The 21,069-nt window shown below is 34.7% G+C and overlaps 1 long non-coding RNA gene across 1 annotated transcript in view; it reads left to right on the forward strand.

Annotated features, from left to right (window-relative positions):
- LOC134737166 (uncharacterized) overlaps positions 1 to 20,868 on the forward strand; it is a 117,213-nt gene extending 96,345 nt beyond the window's left edge. The window contains exons 4-6 of the long non-coding RNA XR_010121812.1: positions 7,202 to 7,296; positions 15,310 to 15,384; positions 19,689 to 20,868. This is a non-coding gene — a long non-coding RNA (uncharacterized lncRNA). The remainder of the gene's footprint in view (positions 1 to 7,201; positions 7,297 to 15,309; positions 15,385 to 19,688) is intronic.
- Positions 20,869 to 21,069: the final 201 nt, after the last annotated feature.

Consider the following 21,069-nt stretch of genomic DNA (forward strand, 5'->3'; position numbering starts at 1 on the left):
TATCTGCAGTTTGATGTGTTGACAAGATTTTGTCTCACTGCTTCTCTCTTGGCCACCGAAGAAGGACTGTCATGTAGCATCTCAAGTACTTGCCACTCCTTGCTCATCTGTTCCAGATAATATATACAATACCATCAATGGCACCAATGAGGTGCCCTGCAAAATGTTAAAATATAGTCTACATCCCACTGGGTAAGACCGTAAATAAATGCTGTAAATATGAACTTTTTCTGATAAATTTGTGATGGGTGTCTTTGTCCATTTTCTGTTGCTTTTAAGAGAATACCTAAAACTGGGTAATTTTTAAAGAAAATAATTTATTTCTTACAATTATGGAGGCTGAGAAGTTCAAAGTCAAGCGGCCTTATCTACTGAGGGCCTTCTTGCTGGTGGGAACTCTCTGGAGAATCATGAGGTGGCACAGGGAATCACATGGTGAGGTGGCTGAGTGTGCTATCTGAGGTCTCTCTCTTCTTAAAAAGCCACCAGTCCTACTCCCATAACTCATCAATCCATTAACCCATTAATTGATAAATACATTAATTCATGAATGGAAAGGCCCCACCTCTCGATACTGCCACCTTGAGGATTAAATTCAGCATGAGTTTTGGAGGGGATAAGCATTCAAACCATAGCAATGGGTATTAAAAGGAATGCTTTCAACAAAGTCTTAGAAATATATTGCATGCCAGAGACTATATTAATTTAGTAAAGCTACAGCATCCAGCACAGTAACTAAAAATGGGGCCATTACTCTTTAAGTTTATAGTAGTCCACTATTGTATACAGTGATCTATCTTATTTTTTGCTGAGACCAAACTGGTGAATTAAATGACGATATAATGGAAACTGAACCTTGCATCCTTTAAGTCTTTTTTAAATTGATGTATAAAATTTGTGCAAGTTTATGGGGTATGTGTGGGATTTTAATACATGTATGCAATGTGTAACAATCAAATCAGGGTATATAGGATACCTGCCTCCTTGGACACATCAATTTTATGTGTTGAGTTTTATGTGGCCTTTCCTACCATAATAGCTTTTACTCTACTGTAATTGTTTTAATCCTAAATCAAGGAATTAATAAGAGAATTTTGCCAACTGCTAAGTGCTTCAATGACACATTTGGGAAATGAGGAATGACCACCAAATTTCCCACCATGAGCTGTACCTGATTGAAAACTTCATATCACCTGATCTATATGTGGCCCTACTCTAACAGGGATCTGCAATGGCACTATAGGTCCCTAGATACTGGAGACAACTTGAACCTAAACCTAATAACCCTTGAAAGATATGAGTATTTCCTCTTTTTGAGTATATGAATATCCAAGTAAATGGCAACAAGCAATCTCTGGGTCTGAAAATTGACTCAGGTTGGAAACTGAAAAAGAATGAATGGATATCCATTGTAGTAGTTAATCTCAGTCTTCTGTTTATTTCTTAACTCTTTGGATTGTAGCTAGTAAACAATACCCTTTTGGATGCTCATCTACCATGCTGTTAGGACAGCATGTTATATTAGCCCTTTGTATATCAGTTATACCCTATGACTCACAGTCTGACTCTTCTGTCAGTTACAGTGATTATCCCATCTTGTTTCTGATGGTCAAGTGCTGCCTTTGCTATTGCATCATCCTATCACCCTAATTGCTACTAGATGGCCACTGGGGAAAAAAAGCACCCCTCTCCAAAAAAAACCTCCCTCTGATATCCCAGGACTACAGAGAAAAGCCACTACTGAGTACTAGATGATCCTGATCCCTTCACCAGTGTATTTCTTATTGTTTTGTTAAACACAGTGTTCTCCATGCCCTCTTGAAGGACAACTAGTGTGTTTTCTCTTCTTCTGTAGTAGATCCATTCTAGTGTAACTCTGGGACATACAATCCCTTTACTCCCTCAGAAGGTGGAATTTTTGATCCGGTGGCCAGCAAGAGAGGTGTAGGCAAATTTTGAAAAAACTGACTATTGCCTTGTAGGAAACATACCTTACGTGTGACTTTACATAATTTTCAAGCAAGGGACAACCACTGTCCTCAAAAACAGGAGAATGGGCCAATTCTGCAGACTCGGAGTGCTTCAGGGGATATCAGATATCATGATATGCCTATCCCAAGTCTCTATATCCAAAATATTCCTGTCAAGACTCTGGATTTAGCATAAGAGTTGTTAAGACTGACATTCAGCCTCTTCAATAATTAGGTCCTGAGACGGATTTACAGTTTGGCCTGACCTCCAGCTTTGGGAGATAGAGTTTCTTTAAATATTACCAAAGAAGCCCTCCAGCTTTCACTTTAAACTCCACAGTTCTTACATTGCTCTTCACCCTAGACCTATCAAACACCACAGATATTACACATACCAGTGCATTTTCTCCCACTTTCATCCCATCCCAATTCACCACAGATGAAGTTCTAGCAGATGTTTTATACAGCATGTCAGGGACTATCGACATTCCACAAACACCACTAATAGTCTTCACTGCCAACTAACCAGTGAGTGATCCAACTTCAAAATCCTGTCCTCAGAATTTGCCTCTGGTACCAAGTGTCTTGAGGCAGATGCTTCACAAGGAGAGAGCCTGACACAAGAATTCAGGTGCATGTGATTTATTAAGAGCACACTCTCAGAACAAAGGGAGTGGAGGAAGCAGGATAAGACATGGGAAGGAACTAAGCACAGACGTAGTTTCACCTGGATTCTAGCTTTAGCTAATCCCACAGGAAGCTTTGGAACACGAATGACACCAATTTGTTGGTACTACCCTGAGACAAGATAGCCTCATAAAACGAATTGGGACATAGTCTCACTTTTTTATCTCAGGTTTTTTAAAGATTTGAATTATTTTTTATACTAAAAGTTTGCTAGAATTCACTGCAAAGCCAACTGGGCCTTAAACTTATTTCCTTTGAGAGAAATTTGAATAATCAATCCATTTGTCTTAGTCTGTTTAGGATACTGTAATGAAATACTTTAGACCGAGTAGCTTATAAAGAGGAGGCATTTGTTTTTTACATTTCTTAAGGCTGGGTAGTCTAGCATCATGGTAGCAACAAACTCAGTGTCTGGTTCAGAGATGATGCCTTCTAACTGTGTCTTCAGAGGGTAGAAGGGGCAAAGGGGCTCTCTGGAGCCACTCTTAAAAGGGCATTAGGCGGCCGGGCACCGTGGCTCATGCCTGTAATCCCAGCACTTTGGGAGGCTGAGGCGGGCGGATCACGAGGTCAGGAGATTGAGACCATCTTGGCTAAACCCGTCTCTACTAAAAATACAAAAAATTAGCCGGGCGTGGTGGCAGGCGCCTGTTGTCCCAGCTACTCGGGAGACTGAGGCAGGAGAATGGCATGAACCCAAGAGGCAGGTCTTGCAGTGAGCCGAGATCATGCCACTGCATTCCAGCCTGGGCAATAGAGCAAGACTCCCTCTCAAAAAAAAAAAAAAGAAAACAAAATAAAAGGCATTAATCTCATTCAAGGGGCTGGTGCTCTCATGATCTAATTGACTCTCAAAGGTCCTGACTTCTATTATCATCACATCAGTGATTGGGCTTTTAAAATGTGAATTTTAGGGGACGCAGACATTCAAACCATAGCACAATTCTAATATATATAAAATATTGTTATTTTGATTATTATGTATAAAATTTTGATAAGTTGTATTTTCCAAGAAATTCATCAGTTTCTTCTAAATTTTCAGATTTATTGCCATAAAATTCTTCATAATCACATTTAATTATCATTTTAATGTTTGTGGAATCTGGGTGGAAGTTCCATTTTTATTTTTGATATTGATCATTTATGTTATCTTTTTTCTTCATCTTGCTAGGGATTTTTTTTTTTTTTTATACTTTAGGTTTTAGGGTACATGTGCACAATGTGCAGGTTTGTTACATATGTATCCATGTGCCATGTTGATTTCCTGCACCCATTAACTCGTCATTTAGCATTAGGTATATCTCCTAATGCTGTCCCTCCCCCCTCCCCCAACCCCACAACAGTCCCTGGAGTGTGATGTTCCACTAGCGATCTTTTTATAAGCGTTTCAAATTATAAAATTGTTATTATTTTGATGATTTTTATTTTTTATATTTATCTTCTATTTTTTTGATCCCTGCTCCTTACTATCATTGTAATTCTTTTTTTCATACTTTTTTTTAATTTTGTATTTTTTATTATTATTATTATACTTTAGGTTTTACGGTACATGTGCACAATGTGCAGGTTTGTTACATATGTATCCATGTGCTATGTTGTTTTGCTGCACCCATTAACTCATCATTTAGCATTAGTTATATCTCCTAATGCTGTCCCTCCCCCCTCCCCCCACCCCACAACAGTCCCCGGAGTATGATGTTCCCCTTCCTGTGTCCATGAGTTCTCATTGTTCAATCCCCACCTATGAGTGAGAACATGCGGTGTTTGGTTTTTTGTCCTTGCAATAGTTTACTGAGAATGACGTTTTCCAGTTTCATCCATGTCCCTACAAAGGACATGAACTCATCATTTTTTATGGCTGCACAGTATTCTATGGTGTATATGTGCCACATTTTCTTAATCCAGTCTATCGTTGTTGGACATTTGGGTTGGTTCCAACTCTTTGTTATTGTGAATAGTGCCGCAATAAACATACGTGTGCATGTGTCTTTATAGCAGCATGATTTATAGTCCTTTGGGTATATACCCAGTAATGGGATGGCTGGGTCAAATGGTATTTCTAGTTCTAGATCCCTGAGGAATCGCCACACTGACTTCCACAATGATTGAACCAGTTTACAGTCCCATCAACAGTGTAAAAGTGTTCCTATTTCTCCACATCCTTTCCAGCACCTGTTGTTTCCTGACTTTTTAATGATGGCCATTCTAACTGGTGTGAGATGGTATCTCACTGTGGTTTTGATTTGCATTTCTCTGATGGCCAGTGATGATGAGCATTTTTTCATGTGTTTTTTGGCTGCATAAATGTCTTCTCTTGAGAAGTGTCTGTTCATGTCCTTCGCCCACTTTTTGATGGGGTTGTTTGTTTTTTTCTTGTAATTTTGTTTGAGTTCATTGTAGATTCTGGATATTAGCCCTTTATCAGATGAGTAGGTTGCAAAAATTTTCTCCCATTCTGTAGGTTGCCTGTTCACTCCGATGGTAGTTTCTTTTGCTGTGCAGAAGCTCTTTAGTTTAATTAGATCCCATTTGTCAATTTTGGCTTTTGTTGCCATTGCTTTTGGTGTTTTAGACATGAAGTCCTTGCCCATGCCTATGTCCTGAATGGTATTGCCTAGGTTTTCTTCTAGGGTTTTTACGGTTTTAGGTCTAACATTTAAGTCTTTAATCCATCTTGAATTAATTTTTGTATAAGGTGTAAGGAAGGGATCCAGTTTCAGCTTTCTACATATGGCTAGCCAGTTTTCCCAGCACCATTTATTAAATAGGGAATCCTTTCCCCATTTCTTGTTTTTGTCAGGTTTGTCAAAGATCAGATAGTTGTAGATATGCGGCATCATTTGTGAGGGCTCTGTTCTGTTCCACTGATCTATGTCTCTGTTGTGGTACCAGTACCATGCTGTGTTAGTTACTGTAGCCTTGTAGTATAGTTTGAAGTCAGGTAGCGTGATGCCTCCAGCTTTGTTCTTTTGGCTTAGGATTGATAGGTTTGATTTATTTTTCTAGTTCCTTGATATGAAACTTTGAATAATTGATTTTCAGTCTTACATTTTTAAATATATATTGTAATGCACTTCTAAGCACTGCCTTAATGCAATCTCACAAGTCTTAGTACATTATATCTCTGTTAACAATCAGTTCAAAATCTTTTAAAATTTTATTATGATTTCTTATTTGATCTATGAGCTATTTGAAGTATACTGATAATTTCCAAATGTTTGCATATTTTTGTTATACATTTTTGATTCATTTCTTGTTATTTTAACAGTGGTCAGAAAAGATACTTTGAATTATTTCAGTCCTTTGAAGTTTTTTTGATATGTTTCATGTGCACTTGAAAAGAATACGTATATTCTGTCACTGTTGAGGGTGGTTTCTGTACATTTCAATTAGGTTAAGGCTTTTTATCATGCTGCTCAGGTCTCATATCTTCTATATTCTCACTGACAACTTATCTCCTTTTTCTATCAGTTAGAGAGATGTATTCAAATCTTCCAACATAATTGAGAATTTATATATTTGCTCTTAATATCATTAATTTTTGCATTATATTGAAGTTATTATTGCATTTATACAGATTATGAATTATTATATCTTTCCAGTAAATTGACCTTTGTTCATTAGGAAGCATTCTTGTTTACCTCTAGTAATCCTTCCTTCATTAATATCTACTTTAATATTAGTATAATTACATAAGTCATATTTTTTAGGGAGGTTCATGTTGCATGGCTCTGTGTCCTCATATTCTTGTCTCTTATAAGTCTCATATTTAAATAGCATAGAGTAAGGTGTTCTAAAATTATCATTCTGTCTGACATTGTAATCATTTAATTGGAGTATTTAGTCCATTTATACTTAATGTGATTATTGATATGATTTGTCTATATCTAGTATCTTACTATTACTTTGCCTTAGATTTACATATTTAAATGCTTCTTTCCTCCTCTTTCTTGCCTTATTTTATCAATATGTTATTATTTGCCTTTTTCCCTCCTTAAATGGTAGTTTTACATTCTTTTACTATTATTTTGCTTATGCTAGCTATTGCTATTTGCTCCGTTAACATATTATAAGCCCAAAATATAAAACCACTGAAGTTCAAATGCCTGATTTTACTAAGTACAGGTATATCTCCTTCAAACAATCAACCTGTCTTGGACAGAACTTTAAATCTGAAGAATACATTCTAGTATAAAATCAATTCTGACAGCAGTAGTGGTAAAACAAAATCAACTTATTATGGTTATTGGTGACAATCCACAGCATCTAATACACAATAACACTGCCAGCTTTGAGATCCTTACTAGAAAGTTCCTTCAGAATAATTTTGCCTATCTTTGTCCAACATGCCTCTTGGTTCTTGCCCAATTTTCAAAACTGATTCTTTTGTTTTATTGAATTTTTATGAATTATGCATAGTCTTTCAGGTTATTTCTTCTTTTATCATTTAGCATTGGTTCTTGATCAATACATGCAGATTCAAGAAATATATAGTCAAAAATTAATAATATTAATTAATTTTTCTCTTTTTATTATACTTTAAGTCCTGGGATACATGTGCAGAATGTGCAGGTTTGCTATATAGGTATACACGTACCATGGTGGTTTGGTGCACCCATCAGCTCGTCATCTACATTAGGTATTTCTCCTAATGATATCCCTCCCTTAGCCCCCCACCCACTGACAGGCCCTGGTGTGTGATGTTCCCCTCCCTGTGTCCATGTATTCTCACTGTTCAACTCCCACTTATGAGGCAGAACATGCAGTGTTTGGTTTTTCTGTTCCTGTGTTAGTTTGCTGCAAATGATGATTTCCAGCTTCATCCATGTGCCTGCAAAGGACATGAACCCATCCTTTTTTATGGCTGCATAGTATTCCATGGTGTATATGTGCCACATGGGAATGAGTTATACTAAAAGCAATAGCTATGTAAGAAAAAATTTATAGATTTGAGTTTATAATTAAAAATTATAATTAAAAACACATTATGAACAAAGCTAAAAAGAAAGTAACTAACTGAAAAGATTTGCAATGATGAAAAAATTGTTAGTATCCTGGATATGTGAAAAGATAAATGAACACATAACTACAATTTTTAAATGATGAAATACAAATAATAAATACTTGACAAAAGTCTTTAACTCGTGAGTAATTGAATAGATGCAAATGAAATTATATTAGTAACCTTTCATAGTGATAAAATGCATAAAGATATCTACTAACATTGGAAAGAAACCTAGAGAAAAGTTCTTCTTTTAAAAACAGTGCTGGGGAAGTGCAAATAGCTACAACCTTTCTGGTCATCAATCTAGTATTAAAAGGCTTAAAAATGTGAATACATTTTTAAAAAATAGAGTTTGATACTTAAGAGTGTAGACTTGGAAGTCTACACTTGGAATTCAATGCCACCTCTGCCCTTAAAGAATATACAATCTTCAACAAGTTATCATACTTTATTAATACTAACATGCATATTTAATTATTTCTCATAAATGAATTGGCAGTATTTGTTTTTACTTTTATTTGCACTTAATAATGGTGTTTCATACACCAGACGGCCATTTCAATTCAATTAGGTTCAGTCTTAGCTTCTTTATGTGTCAGTATCTTAGCACCTTATACAAGTAACCAATTAATATTTGTTGGAGGAAAAAACAGAACAAAAGTAATCATGAAGCAGCATGTACTTTATAGAGTTGTTCTGAGAATTAAATGAATAAATGCATGTAATGCAAGTATTGAGTGAATGCATTTAAAGCACTAAAGTATTATTATTGTCATTCTGCAATCATACTTCCAGAAAACTTAGCTTAAGAAGCAATTAGAAAAAGATGTATGCATAAGTATATTCAACACAGTGATTTGTATAATAGATTTTTTAAAAGAAACAATCATAATATATGACAGTGATTGGTTAAATAAATGATGACAGTAAATGTGGTAATCATATATATTTCTAATAAATATGTTTATGTTTTTATGGAAATATGCTCAAAGTAGATGGTTATATTAAAAAGTTACAAACTACATCTATAAAATTAAATAACTTTGTAAATAAATAGAGTACATATATATTCATGTAACTATACTTAGAAAAATAATTGAAGTAACTGTGTATATATATAATATGTATATATATATATATATACAAAGTGAGAAAAAATATTGAAAGAGAGATTTCCAACTAGTCACATTTTATGCAATCCTTTTTTCTTTGCACATTTAAAATTTTCTTCCATGAGCCTTCATTACTATATTTAACAATAATCATAATTCAAGTAACTACTTTTTACAAGCTACTTGTGTGGTAAGAAATATCTTTGGCTGAATTTGGCAGGAAAATAAATTTAAAAATCCATTCACGGATCTTAGCAGTAGGAAATGAACACATTCCTGTTTTCTTACAGTGCCTGATACAAGTGACCAATTAATATTTGTTGGAGGATAAAATGAAACAACAGTAATCATGAATAAAATAGTTGATAATTTGGAAAATTAAAATTTTGACAAAACAGACATTTTTCAAAAGCAACAATACAGGAAATATATTTGTAATTGTGAATAAATAGTATTCTTATATATCAAACAAAGGCACTGTTTTAAGAAGAAAAATGGTAACTACAGACACTCTTATTTTAACATCTAATTGGTTCAAACTCCTGTACAGTCAAATATGATAGAACATTTACTTTTACATTTTTATAATAAGCATCTAGGCCCTGCCTTTATGGCATTGTAAAGAATGCTGATATAAGAAGAATTAATATAAACACATCAAATTCTAACATCATTCCGTCACTGCCTTGCTAAAGTTTATTTCACCCCTAGCAGTAGCATTAATTTTTTAGTCATTGAAATGATTATCTAGTTTTGTTTTTAAGAGATTCTTGGTAAATGCTTTGCTATCCATATTTGTCATGTTTCTTAGGTAGAGGTTAACCTATTTAGTGTCAGAGAAGTTGTAAAAAATAGCAAATCTAAATATGGAATGAGAAGGGATCATTGAGAAAATATTGCCTTTTTAAAAATTTATGGTGCTATGGGAAATCACAAGGAAGTGAAAGCATTTAGTAGATGAAATGTATCTGTAGTCTTATTTATAAGAACAAAAGGAAAAAGCCTTTATATCTTATCTCATATGTTTTAATATATTTTATATACTTTGTATGTAAAAAGATTGAAAAGTTTATGAAATTGAGATTGGACACAGATTTGTTAATCAGAGGCTTCAAAGAGGACTTTGTTTGTCATTCATTTGTTTTCTTTTTCATTTATGAAATACTCATTGATGTTGACTGTGTGCCAAGCAAGGTGCTAGATATATCAGAAAAACAAGACAGACATTATTTTTGCCTTGGTTGACATCATATTTCAATGGCACACACACACAGACATTAAACAAATAAACAAAGAAACAGCATAATTGCAGATTGGGTGAGTATTCTGAAGTATCTACATAGTGTGCTGTCATAAAACTAATAGCAGGGGTTGTGAACTATAGAAAGAATGTTATAGAAGCCCTTTTGAAGAATTTAAAGTTAAGCTAAAGCCTGAAAAATAAGAAGTTATCCATGCAAATTATCAGGGGAACAAGGTTCAAGGCAGAGAGAACAGGAAGAGCAAAGATCAAAGTTGTGAAGAACCTGACCTGTTCTTGGAATTTATAGAAGGCTAATCAGCAGTATAAGACCAAAAATGACTTGATATCTAATGATGCAAGGACAAAGCTCACGGCCCTTTCAAGAAGATATGATAAATTTTGAAGACTGTTTTTTGAATTTAAGAAAGATTTCATTAAGTAAGTCCATATTTTCACATTTCTACCCTTTTTAAATTTAATATATGACTTATCAGATATCCAAATGAAGTAAAAAAAAAAGGAAGATGCAAAGCTGCATCTTGCAGTTTTAGATGCAAAACTGTACAAGAAACTGAAAACAATACTTCTCACAAGGAGGGCAACCAGGTGACTCGGGAAAAAGACAGGAGGATGCTTATTGTTCAGACCAGCATTTTGTACCATAGTAAATTTTTTGTCATATACTTGGATTACATTTGAGAAAGAAAAAAAGATGTTTCATTATGGAGACTCAGTCCAAACTTCCTTAATTTCTTTGTGATATCCCATTGGTTTCTTTGAAGATAAAGGAGCATATACCAAAAAGGCTTCAGTGCGAAACAACAGAGATGTAATCTCCCCTTTAAAAAGTATACTATTCTATTAGATATCCTACAGAATTATCAAAGTAATGTGATTTACTTTATTTTTTTGTATGTGTTAATGATAGCCAAAGCAATCTTGAACAACAACAATGAAAAACCACAAAGCTAGAGGCATTACATTACCCAACTTCAAACAGACATATAGACAAATTGAACAGAATAGGGAACCTAGAAATAAAGCTGTGTACCTACAGCCATATGATCTTCAGGAGAGTTGACAAAAACAAGCAATGGAGAAAAGACTTCCTACTCAATAAAGGATGCTGGAAAAGTTGGCTAACCATATTCAGAAGAATTAAACTGGATTCCTACCTCTCACTGTAAACAAAAATTAAGATAGACCAAAGACTTAAATGTAAAACCAAAAATTATAAAAAATTTAGTATAAAATTTAGGAAATACTCTTCTAGACATTGGCCTAGGCAAAAAAAATTATGACTAAGTCCTCAAAAGCAAACACAGCAAAAATAAAAGTTAACAATTAGGACCTAATTAAACTAAAGAGCTTCTGCACAGCATAAAGAAACTATCAACTGAGTAAACAGACAACCTACAGAATGGGAGAAAATATTCGCAAACTAGGCATCCAGCACAGGACTAATACCCAAAACCTTTAAGGAACTCAGACAAATCAACATACAAAAACCAAATGATCCCATTAAAAAGTAGGCAAAGGACATGAATCGACACTTCTCAAAAGAAGACATACATGTAGCCAACAAACATGAAAAAATACTCATCAATAATAATTTCAGAGAAATGCAAATCAAAGCCACAGTCAAATACCTTCTCACACGAGTCAGAATGCCTGTTATGAAAAAGGCAAGTAGAACAGATGATGGCAAGGTTGCAGAGAAAAGGGAGCACATATACCCTATTGGTGAGAATGTACATTAGTTCACTCCTTGTGGGAAGCTGCTGGAGATTTCTCAAGGAACTAAAAAAGAACTCCCATTTGACTTAGCAATCCCACTACTGAGTATATACCCAAGGAAAACAAATAATCCTGCCAAAAGGACACATGCACTCATATGTTTATCACAGCATTATTCATTGAGACAACAACATAGAATCAACCTAGGTGTCCAATAATGGCGGACTGCATAAAGAAAATGTGGTATATATACCATGGAATACTATGTAGCCATAGAAAAGAATAAAATAATGTCCTCTGCAGAAACATGGATGGAGCTGGAGGCCATTTTACTAAGTGAATTAAGACAGAAACAGAAAACAAAATATCACATGTTCTCACTTATAAGTGGGAGCTAAACATCATTAATACATGGACATAAAGATGAGAAAAATAGACACTGGAAACTCTAAAAGGAAGGAAAGAGAGAGGGGTTAAGAGTTGAAAAACTACTTATTGGGTACTATGTTCACTATCTAGACAATGGGTTCAATAAAAACCCAAACCCCAGTATCATGCCATATGTCCACATAACCTGCATAATAAGTACCCCTGGGTCTAAAATAAATTTAAAAGAACAAAATTGCTAATAAGCTTCTAATCATACAACACCAACTATTATAATAAATTCAGAGAAATCACAAGTTCTTCAGCTGCATCATTATGAAATGAGAAGGTAGAAGTAGATGACTTACAGATTCATTGCAGTTCTAAATTGCTGATTTTTGCAATTCATCTCTTCATTTACCACGTATTTCCTGATTGATAATGTGAAACAACACTGTGCTAGGCATTAAGAAATCAAAGATGTATTCTATAATAGAAACTGGTAGAGTCTCCCAGTATTTGTTCTCTGCTTTTATAGTTGTAGTATTTTCAGTGGCCAAAGATTGACAGCTAATATAAGACTTTATCTCCCAGCTTCCAAACCAATGTGATGGAAGTGAAGTATATGTGTTTTGAGTGGAAAAATATGGAAATGAACTCTAGTTAAATTTGAGATCTTGCACCCATCCCTCACCTTTCCCCTGTTCTCTCACTGGCTGAAATATTGATGTAATGAAAAATAATTTTAACTTCATGAAACATAATTTGAATATGAACAAATACACAGTTTTCAGATTGGCCCATTTCAGAATGACAGAAGGGAAAGAAACTGTCCTAGATGACAAGATGGGGGCAATAGTTAAAAGATAGTAGAGGAAAAAGTCAAAGGAGCTACGTCCTGACATTGCAGAGTTGACATGTCAACTGTGAACTGCTTATATCAGATGGATGAAAGAAAACCGACCTTGTTTAAGCTATATGGTTACTTTTGTCCACTTATTTGTTTTGTTTTATGAACTTAATTGTATCCTAATATGGGATCTCTATACCCCTTTTATTTCTTTTAAGTCACAATCAAGAGCTAGAGAAACATGTTAATAAATGATTGCAACATAAATTGGCAAGTGATTTAATAATGGTATGAACTGAGTGTTCCAGAAAAGAAGGATCAACTCACTCCAGTAAACATAATCAAGATAACATTTACAGAAATAAAGTGACATTTAACTGGGCCTCAAAGGATAAATAATATTTTTCTAGATATAAAAGAAGATAAGGATATTCCTGGAAGAGAAAATAGAATATAAAAACCCCAAGTCATGACAAGACATATCTTGCATGCAAACTATTGAGAAGCTCATTGTGACTGACATTTGAAGTATATAAGAGGAGAATGGCAAGAGGTGTTAAGTTGGGTGAGATTCCAAAGACAAATCAGTTTGGTCTTTTTCCCTTAGGTAATGTGGAGCCAGGAAGACTCGTAAACAAGAGAGTGACACCATCAGATTTGTTTCTCAGGAAGTAATCAGAAAGACACAGAGATTAGAGAAGAAAGATATGTGGAAACAAGACTAATTTTAACTTCGTGGATTGCATATAACTTGAAAAAGAAAACATACATTTTTCAGATTGACTGATATAATTATTAAGAATATGCAAGAAAAGCAATCTTAGCCGTCTTTCTTGCTTATATTATGTTTACATCTTAAAAATACTAGTGGATGCCTATAAAGTGTAATAAAATTATTATTAACAAAAGTAATCGGTATGAATTAAAACTTAATTTGTATGTTTTTACACACATATGAATGAATGTACATATACATATATGTTTATGCATGCATGTGTATATATATATGCAGAGACAGAGGGAGAAAGATATGTAGATATAATTAGGTTTCATGTTCATGTTTATATATGGATATCGTTAATAAGTGAATTTCCAGGAAAAATTTATGTATGTTATTATCTGTGTGGGAGTAGAAGACAGAACCAACCTAATAATTGATCTGTTCTGTCAGATGAGCATTCAAAGAGAAGACCAATTACACTAAGGCCAAATTATACTATTCAATTACAAAGGTGAATCAATCCAACTCAACATGTCAAAGCATAAAAAAATGTTTTAGAAAAGACAGGCAACATACTAAATTTCCCTACCCATTACCTAGAAATAAGTACTACTCAGAAGAGTAAAATGTCATTCTGTCAATATTCTTGAGCTTATGAAGGTTTCTCAAGACCATCCTTCAAGGTGCCTTCTACTTCACTGTCAAATACTTTCCTAAAACATACTGTCCTGTGAATTTTCTTTGAAATGTTTTTGAATTAAAGAAAATAGGGCAACAATAAAATAACAATATGCAGAGACTCATCAGTGTTCCCAGTATTTATAATCTCATCTTTTTCTCACTGCATTTTGTTTCATTTTAAAATCTTACTTCTGAATTAGTGTGTGTGATACATAGAATTTGGTTAATGCAGTGAAATATGTAATACTCAAGCAAGCAGGTCTTTTTTTAAAAAAAAAAAACTTGGCTATGTGTTCATGATATTGTAATGCAAAAATTGAGGGGCACTATGGAGAGAGATGAAGCAGGAAAAGTAGGTTGGAGTAGACCATGCAGAGTTTTTAAACCCACTTAATGTTTTCGTCTCTATTGATAACAATGGGATGCCAGTGAAGGGTTTTAAGCAGAAGAGTGTTATAATCAGATCTGCATTTCTTAAAAGATCTCTCTGACTCCACTTTGGAGAATGAATTGCATGGCGATAAGGAGAAGGAAGGGCAGACAGGAAGCTACAGCCATAAGCTCTCTGGTAGGGAGAAAATGGTAGCTTCCACTAGGTTGTGGTAATAGCAGAGAGAAGTGGACTTGTTCTAAAGGTATTTAGAAAGTCACATAGACAAGACTTTGTGAGTCACTAGATAAACTAAATGAGGAATAGAGAGAAGTTGAGGATAATATTAATATTGTACATTAGTATGGCAATTTGCTATTCACAAAACTTTTTAAATTATTTCACTAATTCTAACACTAAGGAAAAAATGACGATTGTTATTGTTGCTCAGTTTTACAAAGGAGTAAACAGAGACCATGAGAAGTTAAGCAACCTAGCGAGGGTCTTAGGCACTTGTTAATATTTGGAGTTTATACTTGAACTTAGGAATTCTTTCTACAATTTCAGGATACTGTATACTGAAAACCCACCAATTTGATCTTTTATGAGAAGCTAGTCCCTGAAAAGGCCCTTGGATCAAAAGTGGGTACTAATTTTTCTACTCATCTTTCAATTCCAATCTCTCTGGGCAATGAGCCCAGTTGATTTGTTAAGAGCTTCAAAGCAAAGAAAGACAAGGTCATAAGCCACAAGCATTCAAAAATATGGGGAAAACAAAACAAACCAAAGAAGAAAAAAGAAACAGAGAATCCTCTGTCCCACAGTCAGCTCTGGAAGGAGTCATAATTGTATATAGTTAAATTATACTTAAATGTTATGTCACCAAAAATTGTAGAAAGATAACAATAGAAGTGAACTCCTCTCTTAGCAGTGAGTTCAGATTTCAGTTATTCAAAGCATTAGTTTCAGGGATATGGGCCAGTGAGTTTCTTACACAGTAATAAGTGGTAAATATGATAAGCCTTTTTACTATTATCACAATCGTTCACAAATATTTTTGAAATAGTGAATTGACATAAGGGAAAATTGATGTGCCAGAAGCCAGCTTGATGAAATAGAGGTGAAAAAGTACCTTTGGGTATACCTGGACATATGGTCACAATGCTTCCCCATATTGTCTTACATGGAGTGATAGAGGTAAAAGTATTTTTTATGATAAAGCAAAGAAGGAAGCAGTTGCCTGAGACAATTTTAGTAATTCTGAAAATATTACCCAATAAACTTATGATCCAATGCAAGAAATAAAATAAAATTAATGCATTTGAAACTACTAGTATGTTTCCTGATTTGATCCAATTGTCAACATATAGAGGTATCACTATTTTGAATTTTGTGTTGAATATTCCCTTGTTTTTTCACTTTTACTGCATTTGTATGTATTTCTAAGCAATATGTTTTTTCTGAGTTTTGTATTTTTAATTCTATCATAATATACAGTCTTCTCTGATTTGCTTATTAAATTCAGTTTCTTGCAAAATACCTCAAAACAGATCCTAACACAATTGTGTGCTCTGAAATTAGCCCTGAGAATCCACCAACCTAAAGGAATAAGGCAACCAAAAAGAATTATGATGATGCTTAAGAAACAGCTCTCGGCCAGAAGTGGTGGCTCACACCTGTAATCTCAACAGTTTGGGAGGCTGAGATGGGCAGATCACCTGAGGTCATGAGTTCGAGACCAGCCTGGCCAACATGGTGAAACCCCATCTCTACTAAAAAAAATATATATATACAAAAACTAGCCGGGCATGGTGGTGGGTGCCTGTAATTCCAGCTACTCAGGAGGCTGAGGCAGGGAGAATTGCTTGAACCGGAGAGGCAGAGATTGCAGTGAGCCGAGATCATGCCACTGCACTCTAGCCTGGGCGACAGAGCAAGACTCCATCTCAAGGGAAAAAAAAAAAGAAAAGAAAAAAAGAAACAGCTCTCACCCAGCCAGAGATAAATGTATTCCTTGTCTTCCATCTAGCCACAGGCCATAGCATGGTCATCTCTTCAACACTGAAACTCCTGGGTAGATAAAGGATTAAATTTGGTCTTTATCAGTGTTGGGAATTATCTTTGTTTTCTTTTTAAATAATTTCAACTTTTGTGTTAGATTTCGGGGTATATGTGCAAGTTTGTTATTTACATGGGTATATTGCATGATGCCGAGGTTTGGGGTATGGATCCCATCACCCAGGTAGTGAGCATAGTACTCAACATGCAGTTTTTCAACCCATGACCCTCTTCTGCACTACCCTCTCTAGTAGTCCCCTGTGCCTATTGTTTCCATGCTTACGTCTGTGTGTACCCAGTGTTTAGCTCCACTTATAAGTGAGAACATGTGGTATTTGCTTTTCTGTTTCTGCATTAATTCACTTAGGATAATGGCCTCCAGCTCCATCCATGCTGCAGCAAAAGACATAATTTCATTTTTTATGGATGCATAATATCCCATGTACCATATTTTATTTATCCAGTCCACCAATGATGGGCACATAGGTTGACTCTATATCATTGTCTCAGTGAATAATGCTGTGATGAACATGAGTGGTGTCATTTTGGTAGAAGTATTTGTTTTCCTTTGGATATATACCCAGTAATGAGATTGATTGCTAGATCAAATAGGAGTTCTATTTTTAGTTCCTTGAGTAATCTCCCGGCAGCTTTCCACAGGGACTGAACTAATTTACATTCCCACAAATAGTTTATAGGAGTTCCCATTTCTCTGCATCCTCACCAGCACCTGTTATTTTTGCCTTTTTTAATGATAGCCATTCTGACTGATGTGAGGTGGTATTTCATTGTGGTTTTGATTTGCATTTCTCTGAAGATCAGTGATGACGAGCATCTTTTTACATGTTTTTGGCCACATGTATGTCTTTTATTGAGAAATGCCTATTCATATAGTTTGTCTATTTTTTAGGGTTTATGTGTTTTCTGCATGTTGGTTTGTTTAGGTTCCTTAAATATTCTAGATATTAGACCTTTGTCAGATGCATAGTTTGTGATTATTTTCTCTCATTCTGTATGTTGTCTGTTTACTCTGTTGATAGTTTCTTTTGCTGTGCAAAAGAAGCTCTTGAGTTTAATTAGGTTCTAATTGTTAATTTTTATTTTTATTGTGTTTGCTTTTGAGGACTTAGTCATAAATTATTTGCCAAGGCCAGTGTTTAGAAGACTATTTCCTAGGTTTTCTTCTAGGATTTTTATAATTTGAGGTCTTATGTTTAAGTCTTTGATCCAACTTGAGTTAATTTTTGTATGCAGTGAAAGGTAGAAGCCCAGTTTTATTCTCCTGCATATGGCTAGCTAGTTATCCCAGCACCATTTATTGAATAGGGAATCTTTTTCCCAGTGTTGTTTTGTTTCAACTTTGTTGAAGATCAGTTGGTTTTAGGTTATGTGGCTTTGTTTCTAGGTTCTTTATTCCATTCCATTGGTCTATGTTTCTGTATCAGTATCATGCTGTTTTGGTTACTGTTGCTCTGTGGTATAGTTTGAAGTAGGATAATGTGATGCCTCTGGCTTTGTTCTTTTTGCTTGGGATTGCTTAGGCTATTCAGGCTCTTTTTTAGTTTCATATACATTTTAGAATAGTCTTTATTCTGTGAAAAATGACATTGGGAGTTTGATAGGAATAGCATGGAATCTGTAAATTGCTTTGGGCAGTACAGCCATTTAACAATATTGCTTATTCCAATCCATGAACATGGAATGTTTTTCCATTTATTTGTTTCATCTCTGATTCCTTTCATCAGTGTTTTGTAGTTCTCCTTGTAGAGATCTTTTACCTCCTTGGTTAGCTCTATATCTAGATATTTTATATTTCGTGTGGCCATTGTAAATGGGATTGTGTTCTTGATTTGACTCTCAGCTTTAATGTTATTGGTGTATAGAGCTGCTACTAATTTTCATACATTGATTTTGTATTCTGAAACTTTACTGAAGTCATTTATTAGTCTAGAAGCCTTTTGGTGGAGTATTTAGGATTTTGTAGTAGAGGATTATATCATCAGAAAACAAAGATAGTTTGGCTTCTTCTTTTCCTATTGGATGCCTTTTATTTCTTTCTCTTGCCTGATTTATCTGGCTAGGACATCCAGTACTATGTTGAATAGGAACCTAACTTTTGAAAGCCTAAGCAGAGACTTGAGAGAGGAAGTGGAAGTGGTCTGTTTTTTTCTGAGGGCCACTGGGAGCTATCCCTGGTGCTGCCCCAGAATCAACCACTCTAACACCAATTTTCGGCTGTTTGACCTCAATAGAACATGACTACTAATCTGAGCTAAATTAAGCATCAACTGTTAGAGTTAATGAATCTTACTAAAAATTTAACTTCAGTTTTGCAAGTGATTTTCCTATGTTATGCGCTCTGTATCTCCACCGCACTCCTTCCTTTCTTGTATTTGAGCACCACCTCTTTGAGCACCACCACCACCAGCAATACAACAACAACCATATCTCAAAGGCCTCCTATCTCCAGGCACTGGCTTATTATATATACTAACATCTCTCCTGCTAAAAAACAAAAAAAACCCTGTATAATTAATATTATCATTTCGTTTTACAGAGAAGCAGGCTTAAGAGTAGCTAAACCAAAGTTAAAAATCTAAAAGAGTCAGGGCTCTTGACTCCAAAGCTTGAATCACTCCCCTACTTCTTTAATTGTAAACTGCCTGAACCACACTTCTTTCTAGAATCTCTAAAACTCCTGCCTTTTCTTAGAACGTGTATATATTAGGCTGTATTGTACCATAACACCATTAAAAAAAATCTTACTTAAAACAATAACTAATGCATATCAAGTATTTTATACATTCCAGACACTGTTCAAAATATTTGCATGAAATTCCTACAACAATTTCATGAAATATAATTTTATACTTTCTCTCATTTCACAGGTCGAAAACTTGAAGCACAGAGTAGGATGTCAGATGCCAAGATTCAAATCTAGTCATTTGATTCCAGAGCCCACATTTTTAAATAATATGCTACACTGACCTTTATTATCTTTAAACATTATCTTTATTTAATGTGTTTCATAGAAATTACTTCTCAAGTATTCCTAATTTTATTTTTAAAAATAATAAGGTCATGCTATCACTATAATATAGTTTTTTAAATTAACTTGAGAGGTAATGTAGTATGATCAATTTCCTTAATGGCCTTTTAAACTAGAAATAATTATTAAATATTTTCAATATTATAAATTAACAGGCAAGATGGTGAAAAATCTAACATCTGGTTCTTAAAAGTAAGTTGAAATATAAGATCAGATTTGAATGCACATGGAAAAATAGAAATGGCAAATAATGCCATATTTGAAGATCTTTTAGCATTCTCTGGCATTTTTCCTTTCATTTCAAAATTGTTATATTCTTTTTAATGACTTCAAATGAATTAGGAAATGTCAGGCTTCTAAAAATCAAACAGAACGTCAAACCAGTAGATTTCATTCAGGGCAGTAGGAGCCTGTTCGGTTGTTTCCTCTTTCTCCCTCACTTTTAAAAATCCTCAATCACTGCCATTTCTCTTCTCAGCTTTCACAACACTTTATAGGCAGCTGAATGAAAGGGCAGAAGCTTCCTCTGAAACTCCTGTTATTTCAGCTCTAAAATCAGCTGAAAAGGATGCCCTCCCCAGAGACAGAAATGCATTCCCTCCATCACGAACCTGCAATGCCCTCAGGTTGTGGCAAAGGAGAAGTTTAGCACTTGAACCTAGATAATGCTATTTTTTTTAATCAAAGTGCACCATTCTTGTTTCATATGGCCTGTGGCACAATTTATTTAAAACAATATGGTGCATCAAAGAAGGTAAACAATAACAATAATAATAATAATAATGTAGGAATAGCAATGTGCACATAAATAATATAGGAAAACACATGGCCTCAGTACCTTCATGAAATGGGACTTCAATATACATATTTCTTATACAGCTTTATGCATGACTTCATTTCTATGGTTTGCACTTCACTGCTCTGTTGTGTCACTCCACCAATAAACCTATACATCATACTGAGTGAAATATGTTCACAGTCCCTTTACTTGACAAAAAAAAAAAAAAAAAAAAAAAAAAAAAAGGAGCAGTGTGGTTTAGGAGAAGAAGCACTAAGCTAGAAGCGTGAAGACTAGATAGAACTTGAGTTCCATCTCCAGCACTTTTGGGATCCCAGCTGTTGGGTGAGTTGTGCATCCTCTTTAAAAATCAGTTTGCAGACCAATGGTACATCTCTGCACCTGCCAGAGTTCTTGTGGTAACTAAATAAGGTAATGTATA

This window comes from Symphalangus syndactylus, chromosome 7 (assembly GCF_028878055.3).
Source record: "Symphalangus syndactylus isolate Jambi chromosome 7, NHGRI_mSymSyn1-v2.1_pri, whole genome shotgun sequence".
Classification (NCBI taxonomy): domain Eukaryota; kingdom Metazoa; phylum Chordata; class Mammalia; order Primates; family Hylobatidae; genus Symphalangus; species Symphalangus syndactylus.